Source organism: Corapipo altera, unplaced genomic scaffold (assembly GCF_003945725.1).
Source record: "Corapipo altera isolate COAL_440 unplaced genomic scaffold, ASM394572v1 308, whole genome shotgun sequence".
Lineage (NCBI taxonomy): Eukaryota > Metazoa > Chordata > Aves > Passeriformes > Pipridae > Corapipo > Corapipo altera.
This window is the reverse complement of record NW_020884925.1, coordinates 2,602,624-2,617,068: the sequence shown is the minus strand read 5'-3', so window position 1 is coordinate 2,617,068 and position 14,445 is coordinate 2,602,624. Positions and strand designations below refer to the sequence as shown.

General features: G+C 43.5%; 1 protein-coding gene across 7 annotated transcripts in view; it reads right to left on the bottom strand.

Annotated features, from left to right (window-relative positions):
• PEAK1 (pseudopodium enriched atypical kinase 1) overlaps positions 1-14,445 on the bottom strand; it is a 112,555-nt gene that overhangs the window by 50,618 nt on the left and 47,492 nt on the right. For all 7 annotated transcript variants that reach the window (XM_027657819.1, XM_027657826.1, XM_027657825.1 and 4 more), the window contains one exon: positions 12,816-12,986. The gene's annotated coding sequence lies outside the window, so the exon portion shown is untranslated. The remainder of the gene's footprint in view (positions 1-12,815; positions 12,987-14,445) is intronic.

Below are 14,445 nucleotides of genomic sequence, written 5' to 3'. Positions count from 1 at the left end.
TTTTATAGGGGAGAAGGGGAGAGGTTATAATAATGTTATGAGCAAGGAACTTCCAAACCCAGTTCTAAAATTATCTTCAGCTTTGACAAACCAAAACTCTATTCCCCTCTCCCTTTTGCTTATTCCTAAAGCCTTTCTTCCTTCTCCTCTAGTGCTTAATCTGATCTAAATTCTCTCAGGATGTCAAGGGGATAAATACTGCTATTAGGAGCCACCAGTTTCCATTTACTTTTTAGAAATGGGTGTGTGACACTCTGGGGCATTGCACATGCTATTAGGTATGCACAGGATACCCTGCCATAAAGAGACAATATGCAGAGAAGTGGAGGCTAAAACGTTTCTGCATTAACAGGAGGACCCTCCAAGTGGCTCACAGAGTGTGCTCCAGGGCCACTTAATGGTCCCACAATGTCAGTATTCCAAGCAGAAGACATTTAACTCCGTTTCTCTGGGACCAAAGTACCAACACAGGAATCAGGTATTTATCCAATGCTGGTAACAAGATTTCTACCTGGCAATTTTCTGCAACTTAAATGTAAATGACGCATGAAAAATGTATTCTTATGAGATGTTAAACACAAGCCAAGTGTTTTATCAGAAAAGTAGGAAACACCCCAATGATCTCTGTGTTTTGTCATCGTTGACTGCAGCCCTGCAGCCCCGAGGTGCCTCCAATTCCTGCCAACCCAGCAGCAAATAATAAAGAGCCAGTGCAGCTTCGAAGAAATTATGGTACTTTCTTATGAGCATTCAGAAAGAGACAGCCATGAAGCATTGCCTTGCTAAATGTTATAAAAGTTCTTATAAATATTCATGTGCAGCATTTGTACTCTGAGTATTTAATCATTTCTTTACAAGAAAGGAAGAGGGGGAAGGGAAGAAGAAGAAATTACTGTTTCTTCAATTCCGCAGGGTTCAAGGCAACAGAAAAGATGAATGTGCACAGGTGATCTAAAAATTAGTCATCACCAAACCCAGAAAAGTACAAACAGGAGAATTTTTTCAGGTAGATTTTTTTTTCCCATTACATCTGAAGTTTTACAATAGTTTGTAGGTATTAAACTAATGATTTTTTTATCATTTGAATTACTGGTATGTTGATCATTTGAATTGCCCTGTCGTTGGCTTTTGAAAAACAAGATTGATCTGTTGCTTCTGTTGCTTCACATTCCTGTGAGGACAGACTGAGCTGGCTGTACTCTGCACTTCCAAACCCCATTGTCCCAGGTAAACCCAACAGAAGACAAACTCAGCTGCTTGTACTGGTGAGGCATTGTCCCACTTGGACACTTGATCCATCTATTCACAGCTGTTGGGAGCTAAAATAGCAAGACTGAAAGCCCTGCCATCACCCCCTGCAAGCACTGCATGTTTAGCTTTATTCCACAGCACTCAGCCTCTTGATCAAGGCTCTCAGACTTAAAGTTTATCAATACTGCTGTGAATTAATATAGATTTCTGTAACACATGCTGATAATACAAAAGCCTGTTCACAAGCGGCTTGTGCACAAAAGAGAAAAGATATTGCAAAACAGCTCTGACATAAAATTATAAACCTAATTGAAAGGCAAAGAGACATAGAGTAATAACATTTGAACAGCTCAGAAATCACCCAGCAGAGGAGGCCTCCTGCCTTGCTGTGATCCTGCCTCCAAACCAGACCAAGAAAGCCTCTGACACTCTTTTCCCTATCCTTTTACCCCAGGAACATCACTTCTGGCTGGACACACGTTACACTGAGGCTCTAGGTATGAGTACCTTTGCAGTACCTTTTCAGACACCACACTCTGCATGTCCCTCCCCACTCAGGATGCTACATCTGGAGGAAAAAACACCCATCTAAGACGCTTATTCCCACAGACCCAGCTCCTTCACACACACCTTTGCTGGCAAGCAGACCTGGTGCTGACTGAACAGGCTGGTACAGCAACAATAACAGTGGAAGAAGCTGATTGCTGTGGTACTTGTGGTTCCCTGTTGGATCAGCCAACTCAGATTGCTGTCAGCTGTACCTGCCTCTGCTCTCAGGTGAATTGGACAACTCTCAGTAGAGCTACTCCAGGCTCATGCCATGTTTAGAAACACAAAGCAAAATGAAAAGTGGTGCTGCCTTTTACTTCCCTCGAGAAAACTGCCTCTTGCAAATGGCTTTATCATTTTCATTATATCCTGTTTGATTTGCTTTACCATCTTGACTGGAACAATAGCTAAGACATAATAGAAAAAGATTTTTCCACAGGCTGGTTCTAATTACATTAAATCTCTAGTGAGATAGGACATTTAAATAAGAAACAACAACTGCAGAGTCTGAGATAATGACATACCGAGATACCAGGCTTTTTGAGAGTGCCATTAAAATGATGCATGAAGCATTACAGCGCACTCCAATCAGGCTGCAACACGAAAGCCGTTCCTTCTGTGACACAGCACTGCAGAGAGAGGTCAGCAGTTATTGCACTGAATGTGCAACTCAACAATTAGGAAACATTATCCCTCATGCTGAAGTTACAACACAGGCTTAAACTTCTGGATGAGGTGGGGTAGTTGGGAATGCAGGGCCACGATGGGAATAATCACCTCATGAACCACAATGTAGAGGAGATTCTGAAGAGCTCCTGGGTTTTGTTGCAAGTTGTACCTTTAACATTTTGTCGTGATAATTGAATTCTCTCAATTGCCTGGAAAACCTATCATCTTTAGACTGCTGGGAACCACTGACATGCAGAATGCAGACTATGGCTGTGTGGCCTACAAACACAGTGGAACCTGTCACAGTCCCACAGTTTGTATGTTCAGTGTCAGAGCTGTGGCACAGCTGTGCCACCAACACTGGTGCTTCTGGGGCCTTGCAGCAAATTCCCCTGCTGGAAATCAAAACTGAGGAAAGGGAACTTATGTGGGGTGGGAAAGGCCTTAATTACTTCCCCTCTGCCTTCTTTTCCTTTTGCTAAGTGCTAACCCAGGCTAAAGGGAAGGAGAAGGACTGGCCTGTGAGAATGATCTGCATGAGAGGGATTGAGTGCATCCCTCAGTCAGTTCACAGACAAGACCACGTTGGACAGGAGTGTTGATCTGCTGGAGGGCAGGAGGGCTCTGCAGAGGGATCTGGACAAGCTGGATCCATGGGCCAAGGCCCATGAGGTCCAACAAGACTCAGTACCGGGTCCTGCACTTGGGTCACAACAACCCCCTGCAGCTCCAGGCTGGGGGCAGAGTGGCTGGAAAGCTGGAAAAAGGACCTGGGGGTGCTGGTGACAGCAGCTGAACACGAGTTGGCATGTGCCCAGGTGGGCAAGAAGGCCAATAGCACCCAGCCTGTGCCAGCAACAGTGTGGCAGCAGGACCAAGGCAGCGACTGCCCTCCTGTGCTGGGCACTGCTGAGGCTGCACCTCAAATCCTGGGGTCAGTTTTGGCCCCTCACGACAAGAAAGACACTGAGGGGCTGGAGCAGGTCCAGAGAAGGGCAACAGAGCTGGGGAAGGGTCTGGAGCACAAGTCTGATGAGGAGGAACCGAGGGAGCTGGAGGGGCTCAGCCTGGAGAAAAGGAGGCTCAGGGGGGACCTTCTGGCTCTCACAACTCCCTGACAGGAGGGGGGAGCTGGGGGGTGTCGGGCTTTGCTCCCAGGGAACAAGGCACTGGAGGAGAGGAAATGGCCTCAAGCTGTGCCAGGGGAGGGTCAGCTTGAATATTAGGGAAACTTTCTTCCCTGAAAGGATTGTCCAGCCCTGTTGGCACAGGCTGTCAGAGCAGTGGTGGAGTCACCATCCCTGGGGGGTTTAAAAGCTGTGTAACTGTGGCACTTAGTGGTGGACCTGGCAGTGCTGTGTTAGTGGTTGGACTCTGTGATCACTGGGGTCTTTTTTAACCTTAATAATTCTCTGATTCTAAAGTGGGGGAGAACAGTTCATCAATTCTCCCTGCTCAGAACTACTCACTGGACTGAATAACTAACATCAAGCCATGTTTAAGTGATTCACTGCTGTATGACTAGAGCTGAAACAGGTCTGTACGTACAGATCAGGTATCAGTTACTTTTTTCAGCTGGTTTTTCATACCTGTCATAGTAAAGTTTCCAGGAAATTAGCACAATACTGAGGATTAGCAGACTTACTTTCAGTCAATAAACAGAATCTGTGATTATAAATTCTATACTCAGAGAATATAAACTTCCATAGCAGCACGCCAGCAAGTACAGTATTCTTGTCTAAATAGCAAAACAATAATTCTCTATTAATAATCAAGTACACAAAAGGAAACTGGAAAAGTTTATTTCAGGACACAAAATAAAATTATTTTCTTGGGTCTATATTCTACACTTCAGACCTGGACCACTAAAGTGCTCTTACACAAGAATTGTCTGTGTTCATCCAGTGCTGGTGCCAGGGCACTGCAGGGTGATTGCTCACACACAGACAGCTCAGCACTAATAGTTCTGTGACCACATGGCAAAAGCATTTTCTAAATGCAGCTCAGGTATCTGCACATTCACTGCTGGGGATGCCTGTCTGAATAGAGCTAATCTGAACAGCAAATACAGACACGTGCAACTATTACCACCTATGAAAATATTTAATTTGCTTTTAATAAAGAAGAAGGAATTTAACTTGTACATCTTTCCCTACCAACTAGTGTTTTCACTAACTTCCTTTATAAGGCATTTGTAAACTAAAATTAGATGAAGATGCTCACCTGCATGTACCCTCACCACTTGTCACTTCAGAACAGCCTCAGCTTTCAAACTGCAGCAAATCCACCTGTGGATGGGGAGGAGTCAGGTCAGGTCAGCAACAGAACAGGCTGCTGACCATCAGCAGTGAGCACCAACACCCAGAATACACAGAATTTTTACTACCAGCACCAGGCAGTTGCTGTAGCTCTGTCACCCCCTGCACCTCAAGTAGTGTCTGTGGGGATTTCAGCAGGTGAAGAGCAACAAGTTTTCTGCAGCATCATGGCCTAGACAGATCCTGCTCTGACCCTCTCAGGCTCACACCCACTGGCCCCCCCTGCCTTCCCCCCCAGCCCCAGTTCCTGCATATCCCTTCTGCACTGAGATACCAACATGGAATTATAATATGCAAACTAAACATAAGGCTGTTTCTTTCCCAAACAGAGTAACAATTTGAAAACTTGCCAGTCTTGCTCAGGAGTTGAAATAAAGGCTGGCAACAAGAAGCTGCCCAGGTCATGATGACCTGAGAACTGAAGGGAGCTGAGGAGTCTCCCAAAGCCAGGAGACCTCTGGAAGCCAATGCCAGCACAGGAATTCAGCAGCATGAGGGCAGAAACCAGGGAGCCTTTCTTCAACTAATGGGCTGTGATCTATGGCACTTTCAGTGCTGAATTACTGACTCCTCATCCACTGTTATGTCACATGCACTCCTGATTTGCCATCCAAGTTTCTTCCCACACAGGCTGCTGGTCCCTCATTAAGCCCAAAATTTACAGAGCAGATTTCAGCTTTTATAGAACCCACTGTGCTTTCTAAAGATCCACCTTTTCTTCTAGTCAACTGAAATAACACTTTCTGGCTATGACTCCTGCGGGTTGTTTTCCCTTTTTATTTTATTTTTTTAAAATTTATTTAGAACTTGCAATGCATATTTCTCAGCCAGACTGCTAAGGATATTAATGAGATTTATCCACAGAGTCTCTCACTGTCTGCCCCCTTTAATTCTTTGAGATACAAGTGCTTTTATGTTGCAGGAAATGAGGACAACAGAAAGCTGCAGATCCCATGAATGTAAAAATTGTCTTGAAGGAATGGAACAATTCGGCCCTAATTACAGCCAGCTGGAGCCTGCTCTCTTTGCACTGATACTCAGATAATTAACCAACTACTGACTGATGCAAGACTCAAGCACGTCACTACCATTCAGATATTCAAGGTTAATTTTTGTATCCATCACCAACATCAAGCTTAATGGACATCATCAACTAAAGTCTTGAAAATCATTAACATACAGTCATAGTCAGGCAAGGATTATTTTTCCTTCAGTGAGCTCGGTGCCATCTTTCTTTAGCTGCAGAAGAAGTGACTTTTCCATTAAAAAGGCAAACTCCTAAGTTTTGATTCATTTAATAACTGTAAGTTCACTCACTTAAGGCCCTAAACTTAAACACACTGAAACCACAACACTGATGTAGTAAAATAAACCCCAAACTGTTCTAGTGGTCCTAACTTTGGTAATACCTCTTTATTTCTCATGGTATGGCACCTTTTAATTGGGGGGGGGGGGGGGGGGGGGTGGGTATCTTCCTCAGTAAGCTTTACATGGATATAAAAAGCAAATGGTACTATGCCAAAAGTCCAATATCCTGAGTTGACTGCCACTGCATACATCAAACTGTTACAGCAGAGGACAGCAGACATGGTGCTCAAGAAGTCTGACACATCTGGAAGTCAGAACTGTCAGTACACTCCTGGCTCCTGCATGTAACACAATATATGTTTAAATTGTGAGCCACCTGAACTGTATTTGCAGAAAAAAAAACACCTGAAAGAGGAAGCCTTTCTCAATTCTATTTTCAGCAGTGCTTTTCCTGAAAACAGGAGGTTTTGGACAGATTCAATCCCTCTGATGGTTATACAGCCAGTCAGAGATGCACTGATCAGGGGGGAATGTTGTGTCACTGCTTGTTAGCAAGTGGCAGCTCTGGGAACTCTTATTTCTAGTTATGAATTCAAGAAATGACTGTGAAAAATCGGAAATCTTTTAACCTGGTAAAGATGTTTGTAAGAACAGCAATACAGCAAAGGCACAGATCTTGGGTGGAGCTGTACAGCAGAAAACCAATGTCTCAGCAATGTGCCTGCAGTGTTCTCCAAAAATGTGGGTGGGGAGGCAGGAATCTAAAGAATCTGGATTAGGGATTCTTTTCTGTTTTGTATTTTGTTTGTCCTCACACCTTCCTATCTAGTATGGAAAAATAAAGAATCCCAGTTATGTTTGCACACAGCCTAACTTCTGTAGGAAAAGTCTGAATTTTGTGAAATATCTCTGGAATGCCACTGTAATGTAAATCACCACGGTGCAAGTTAAAATGTAACTTACAGTTTTCCCCAGGAGAATATACAGAATTTTTACTACCAGAAATGGAAAAGTAATGGAACAAAAATAAGAGCTTAGCAAAAAAAGTAGGTTAACTCACATAAAGAATGACATATAAGACAAGGCTGAAAAAGAAAGCAAGGCAGGTATTTTTGGAACTATTTTGAAGTCTCTTTCAAGCCCTGCCTATTTGCCTGTGAAGTATTTTTGCTTAAAATACGTATATGCTAATGTTCATATTTAAGATAGCGATGATTGGGCTGAAAAAACTCCTGCTTTGGAAGAACAAAGGAAGAAAGACTGTGCATCATCAGCACTTGGTTCTGTGGGCATTTTCAGAGAGTTATCCTGAGGAGAGTTAAGGAATCACAGGATCATTACAGTTGGAAGGGACCTCTGGAGATCCAGTCCCACCCTATGGAAATGGATGTTTGAGATAATTGAAAAAAACACTTGGAATCCAAGAAGCCTCCAAAATTCCAATTATTTTGTGTTAAATGTGAGATAAGGGATGTTGCTGCTGCAACCCTCTGTATGAGGTGGTTGCTGGAGTGTCTGAGGGTATCCAACACTGCCCATAAAGTGGGTACTATCTGCATTTCATGGTTATTGCTTGAAGCAGGTTCAGGTGTGTTGATTATCTTTTTCAACACTGGAAGTTAATAATTTTCTTAATCAGCAGGATCTGAGCTTTGTTCAGGGTTTCTTTGGTGGTTTTTTTGTTTTGTTTTAAAGAATGGGAATGTGTTTCCTGCCAAGGCCACAACACATAATAACAGACTAGAGAAGAATGAAAGGACCCAGCATGAAAAATACAATGTAATTATCACCAACTGAACAGCTGATAAATGAAATGTCAGAGTGAAATACAGGAGCTTCACATGACAGAAAGTTCAGAGAGGGTGAATTCGTTACGAATTTTGAACAAATGAAAAGCTGAGACCTCACCACGAGGAAAGCCTCTCATCTCCCCACCACTGAGAATTCCCTGCTCCCACCATAATCCATCTGCCATCCCATCACAAAAAGAGCAACAACATCCAATATGCAGCAGCAGAGTTGTTTGGATGTAACAGAGAGGAGCGTGTCCAAAATGAAGAGCAGCACTGGTTTGGAGCTTCACACACTTATGGGATGATGTTTCCATTTTGTCCCATTTATTTGAAGTTTCCAAGGACAGCCATCACACCAGCACGATTTCAGCAAACACAGCCTTTTGTGAGCTAAACTGACAAGGACAGTATTTTTAACACACCTGTGATGGGCAGATTTCAGAGACAAGCATAAGTGGAAGAGGCTACTGCAAGCTAGTGAAAAATGGGAATTGCTCTCTGGAAAGAATTGCATACAAGAGACATGGAATAAACATTTTTATGTTATTGTTTCTTAGTCTGTCAGTGGTTCCATTTTGCATCAGCCTTCAGTCATTTAAACCTCAGATGGGAAAGCCTGGTTGGACCTGAGAAACGAGCAAGCCAGGTCTTGGGTCAAGAAGAGTCTTATTTCCTTACTGAATTCAGGATGTGTTTGGGTTGGGGTGTATCTTCAGCTTCTTTTGAGATAGAGCTAAAAATCTTGGATTTTGAATCTTTCTTTTGTTTATATGTAATTGCAGTTACCCTGTTCCCCTACCCTCTTCCCTGTTTTAAGCACTATAATTCCATGACTCCTGCAACCCTGATGGAGAAGGCAGCCGAGTGCACACACAGCCCAGTGCCTCTGTTCCCAGTGCTTCTCCAAACTGTGAATACAAATAAATTGATACAGCAGTTGAAGTTTGGCAAAGCTGTTCAGGAATGCACAGAGGAAACACAGTATAGAAATGTAAAATCATTAAAATAATATTATCTTAAAAATGCATTTAAGCCAACAGCCCCTCCCTGCAGGTACCTCACTTGATCTACAGCACACATGGATCCCACCAGACTCCTCTTCAGTGCCAGCATTTTCTGCTCCTTCCTTGTTCTACCTGCCAAGTTGTTCTAGTTATAGGGGCTGGGACCAGTTTAGCACTATGTGGGTATAACCAAAACTGTGTATTCTACACCCTCTGTGTAATTTCTGTTTGCAGCAGCTGCCCAGGGCACACCTGACACCTCAGGCTACAAGCTGGGTGTTAAAGAACCCTGAAAGGCAGGGCAGTGTTCTTTTGTTTTCACACCAATGTCTCAGCTGTGATAACTTCCCTCCGGGGAGGCATCAGCACCTTCACACCCAGCCTGAGGGGTCATCTCTGCTCATGGGCCACCTTGGACTGGCACAATAGGCAGCTACAACACCCAGACCATCAAGGATTCCAAAAATATCCCGTGACTCACAGAGTTAAATCACCCACCATGAAACTCCCCATCCTGGGGGAGGTGCTGGACATCCCCACCTGAACTTCAGCGTATACAAACTTTGGGTTTTGGGACTTCTGGCACCACTCTTTGGATCCAGAGGAGGACCAGAACTCCACCAGGACTGCCACTGCCACTCTGGACAAGACTGTGATCATCACTCCAACAGGACTGTGACCATCATCTGGATCAACAGATTTCCTTTCCTGTTACTTTGCACCCAGGGGGGCCACGTGGTGCTCAGCACAGGGGCTAATGAACACCCTTCTGTTCTGGTCCCAGGGTGTGGGGTTATACATCCATCTTTGGGGGTTAAAACCACTTTTTTCTCTGTATCATTGCATTTATTGTATTCTTTTCAGTAAATTTTAACTCTGACTTGTAATCTCTCTTGAGCTGGGTTCATTTCTCCCACCGGTTTACTTTTAAACCAGCACACAAGTCAAAAAGAAGCAACAAAGGCTGGTGTTGTTCCTGGGAAAAAATGAGTTCTGGAGGAATAGTGGGCAGTTTCCTTTCATTCACACACAGGCTTGTGTTCTACATGGCAAGTTAAGCTATGCAAACACGTTGTACTGCAGTGTCTTTTCAATGGAAAGCATCCCACAGAATGTGTGTGGGTTCTGCACAGGGGAAAGGAGGCTGGGAAGGGTTTCAGAAGAATCCCCTCCAATGGTAACTTGCTGTGTGGCTGCAGAGCCAGGAGGACTCTGCTGCACAGAGGTGTGTGAGCTGCCCACGGCCTTCCATTGTTACTGGGAAGGTGGTGACTTCCTCTGCACTCAATCTTTGCCCTTATTTTGCTCTTCCTTCCTGATGATAAATCCACTTTTTATTATTCCGACCAATTCAACATTACTTTTAGAAATTTTATCACTCATTTAGATTTCACCCAGTGAGTCAGGCGGAAAAAATGTGCTCTCAAGCTGAGAGACAACCCTCCCATTTAAAATCCCTCAGCCAAGAGCACCTCCCAGGCAACATCCTCCAGCTGTTCTCAGAGACAGGAGGAGTATGCTCACCCTCTCAGTTCCCACCTAGGCCACTCCAGAGCATCTCCAGCAGGAAGGACATCCATCTGCCCAAAACAGCAACCCCTGGCTCTTCCCAGGCCTCCTGCCACTCAGCTCACCCAGCACTTCCCTCAACCACACAGACCTCTTGATGTTCAGCAGATTAAGGTCTTCCTGTGCCAGCAGAGAAATCTATCAAGTAGCATTGTTATCCCTGTTCCTGGGCCTCTGATTGTCACTTTTATCAGCTAAATAATAGTAATTTGGATGTAGAAACAATTATGGGAACCTTTTTCCTCAGCAGAAGCCATTAGCCCCAGCAGATTTACAGTTAGTGCTCTTTGGACAAAGGCTGGATGCATACAGAAGCTGCTCTGCCAGGCAGTGATATACAGGGGAACAAAGAAAACATCACCTTCCAGCTTTCTAAAACTGTTTCCTCAAAAATGATGGTGGTTGCAACCTCTTTGTGTCTTCTCCTGACCTGCTGCATAATGACAAGCCAAGGTGGTGCCTTTTCCTTAGTAAGGATGGGTAAGAGTTTTTGACTAGTATTGCTTTTTAACTTGTGCTGCTCATATTTCTGGCTCTGAAGTGCCCTACAGAAACCTAAAATCCCATTGCAGTGCCCCAGCTCCACAGCTTTTGCAAAACAAACTGGAACTGTCTTTTTCTTGTTCTCATTAGACATGTCAACGAATCAGAGATCTGTAAGGAAATGTGCACACGTTCAAAGAGAAAGGACTGCAGGGGCACAGAGAACAACAGAAAAAGCATTAACAAGAGCACAGCAAACCTGAAAACCTGAAAGAAGAAAAACATTTTTCTTATGAGTCCCTTTTTGAGCTTCATTTGTCACCAGTGCAGACAGATGGAATCTGCAAGCCCTCCCTTCCTGCCAGTGCAGCAGGAGACACTACCACAGCATACAAGCAACTCTGGCAACAAACCAGACAACTCCTGGAGATGGGAAGTCAATTAGGGAAGAACCCCAACAGCCTACTGACTGTCTGATGGATGCACTGACTGAGCTGAAAGTGGCTGGGAGGCTCCTAAGGGCTGGCCTGACTGTCCTCTCACAAGAGACACAGGAGCCTTAGTGTGGATCTCACATAGGAACTGCTACATTAATGCAGATCATTTTCTAAAATCTTGCCCTTAACCTCACAGAAACTAGGAGAGAATCCTTCTAGGGCACTGACTTTTCTCACACTGAAGTTTTAACACAGCCTATGATATGTGGGTGGAATAAATACCTGACCTGGACTGATAAAGGAGAACAGGTATATTTATAAGGTTCAGAAATGCAGGACTAATTTTTCTACCATAAGTCACAAAAAACTACTGTCAGATCTGTTTGCTCTCCTCTCAAGAACAGAATGTGAAAGAACCAATTCTAACAAAACCACCACACATTTCAGATTTACCTTTGTTTAATTCATGCCAACTGAAAGAAACACGGTGATGTGTCATTTTTGACACCTGTTACTGTTTCCCATCAGTGTAACCAAACTGAGGCAAATTCTATGGTACACAGGGTCAGTCAGGCTTTGAGAAGGGTAAAAAAACCTTCTTTCACTCTTTTGTCTCAAAAGACATTGAAATCTCATCTCTGTGGGGTATTAAAGGTGTAGCAGTTCCCCTCTATCCTTCCTAAACCTTTTGGTTTTAGTGGTTGGCTCCACTTCACCTACTGCTGCAAAGGGACAGAGCCTACACCAGGATAGTGATGAGGAGTTGGGGGTCTTTTTACTACCACTTTGACTTTTAAAAGTAGCACAGTTCTGTATTTCTGACTAGTACACTGACCTGGGGAAGACAGGTCTCAAGTACAGAGGTATTTCAGATGTTTAAAACCCATTTACAAACGATGGGCAGAGAACAATATAAGCAAGTAAGAACTTGCTTAAGCAAAGAAAAGAAGCAAATGGCAAAAGAAGAGTTTTTTGAGGAACTATTGATGTCTAGCAGAAACAAGCAACCTCCTGGTGTACCATGTGTGTCTTTCCATACATTGCAGAAGTCACACAAAGTACTTACCTTATAACTAAAATCAGGGACAGAGCTGCTTCTACAACCTGTTCCAAACTGCAGTTTTGCTGGGCATTGAGTGGAAGGACAGTTACCAATGGAGAAAAATCCAAATCTACAAAATCTGATTTTGTTTTTCAGTGAAGAGATGGGATGAACCCTCAGGAAAAAATTACAACTACCGAGTAAACCACCAGATACTAAAATTCAGACTTTTTGCTGATGAACAAAGCTTACACATTCACATGCTCAGCCAATGTTTGACCCTTGTAAGATTGCTCTATTTAAACTCTGGTAGTAGTAGAACAAAATCCTTTATAATCCACACAAATGGTTCTGTATTAGGGAAATAAAAAGATGTCAGGAAGATGGGTTACCGCTCAAGTCTGAGGCCTTTCATCCATTCCAGTGTCAACGGTTGGCTTGGCAACACCTCCTGCAGCCACTGGTAATAAATCCCACTGAAAACTTCAAAACTTCCTATTTCTCCAGACAAATTCGCTTCACCCCCTCCTCTTCATGACTGCTGGTCAGGACAGCAACATTTTCTGCAAAGGACAGAAAATAAGGTTATTTCCAACAAATTTCAAATCTGATTTGTTGTTAATTTTCCTTCTTCAGTGACTTCCTGATCTCTGAAATGCTGCAAGAGCCATGTCAAAGGACACTGGAATTCTTTTCAGAATTCTGGCTGCATAGCTGGCACACCAGACTTTTGTCTTCTCCCTTAACATTCCATTTGTTTGCTGTCCCCCAGGAGCATCCTGCTGCAGTCTTCCTTTAATTTTATCTGCTCAGCAGCCACACTGCAGCTTTGCAATGGAAGCACAGGTTGGAGGCACACGCTGAGGAACAGCCTGGAGAAGCCAGCTGGAATAATTAAGGACTTTTCCCAGGAAAAGGAGCAGGTAATCTCAGTAATTTTCTTAATTTTTAATTACAACTTCGAAACAAAATATACAGAATGAGCTAGGAAATATCCTGACAACTAGCTCTGTACATTACATGTTTTAACAGAACAGAAGCACAGGTTTATGTTACTTCTGCTCACACATTAGCAGAGTGGTTATGGTGGTTAGGCCAGTAAGTCACTCAAATCATCTTCCCCTTAACCCAGCACTCCTGAACAGGCAGAGACATTTCCAGGCTCGTCTCCCAGCAGAGCAGCATTTGCTGTTTTTCTGAGAGTGTCAAGGCTGTGCCTGAAAGCTCCCAGAGCTGTCTGGAGTTATGCAAGGAGACAGCACTGTCTAGTTCTTTTGGGCTTTTATTTGTGGGGTGGTTTTTTTTTTTTTCCTCCTCCTCATCTCTTCCCCTCTGGTATTCTGCTTCTGCGACTTCAAGTGTGAACACATTTGTGTATGACAAATTTGGCAGAAAGAAAAGCAAACTCAAATTATTCATATTATGAAAGCCACAAATAACAAGGAGCAAAGCACTCAGACTTCTGTGCAAAGCAACCACAGCTTGGTGAGCCTGCACAGACTGAGCACCATGACAAGCAAAGCCATCAACTGCTGAGCAGCATAAGAAAAATGCCCTGGCAACGATTACCATAACAAAAACCATTTTTTAGGACCTCTGAAAGGAAGATACTGAAATAGCTCTGCAGATGAGTAGCAACAGGTGAGATGAATATGAACCATCCTAACAGAAAACACACATTATGTGCTTGAAAGTGTACTTGAGGATGAGGGTAAATGCCCTCCTACTGGAGGTAGATAAAGCAAGAGCCAATAAATTAGCCTTAAACTTGAACTTATGGCTCATCATCTAAATGGAGATATTAGAGATGAGTCAAAAGCTTACTCTGGATGGAGAAAATTGAATCATCTTCTCCCAACCTAAATATTACCAAAGAGTTTGTTTTTGCAGATAGGATTAGCTAGAAATACAAGGTAGGGGAAGAAAAGGAAGGAAGGAGAACAGGGCCCTGTCCTCCAGAAGGAATGGAGAGACAACACCACAGTCCTTGGTAGTTTTGTGAACCTCACTTGGCAGCAAAAT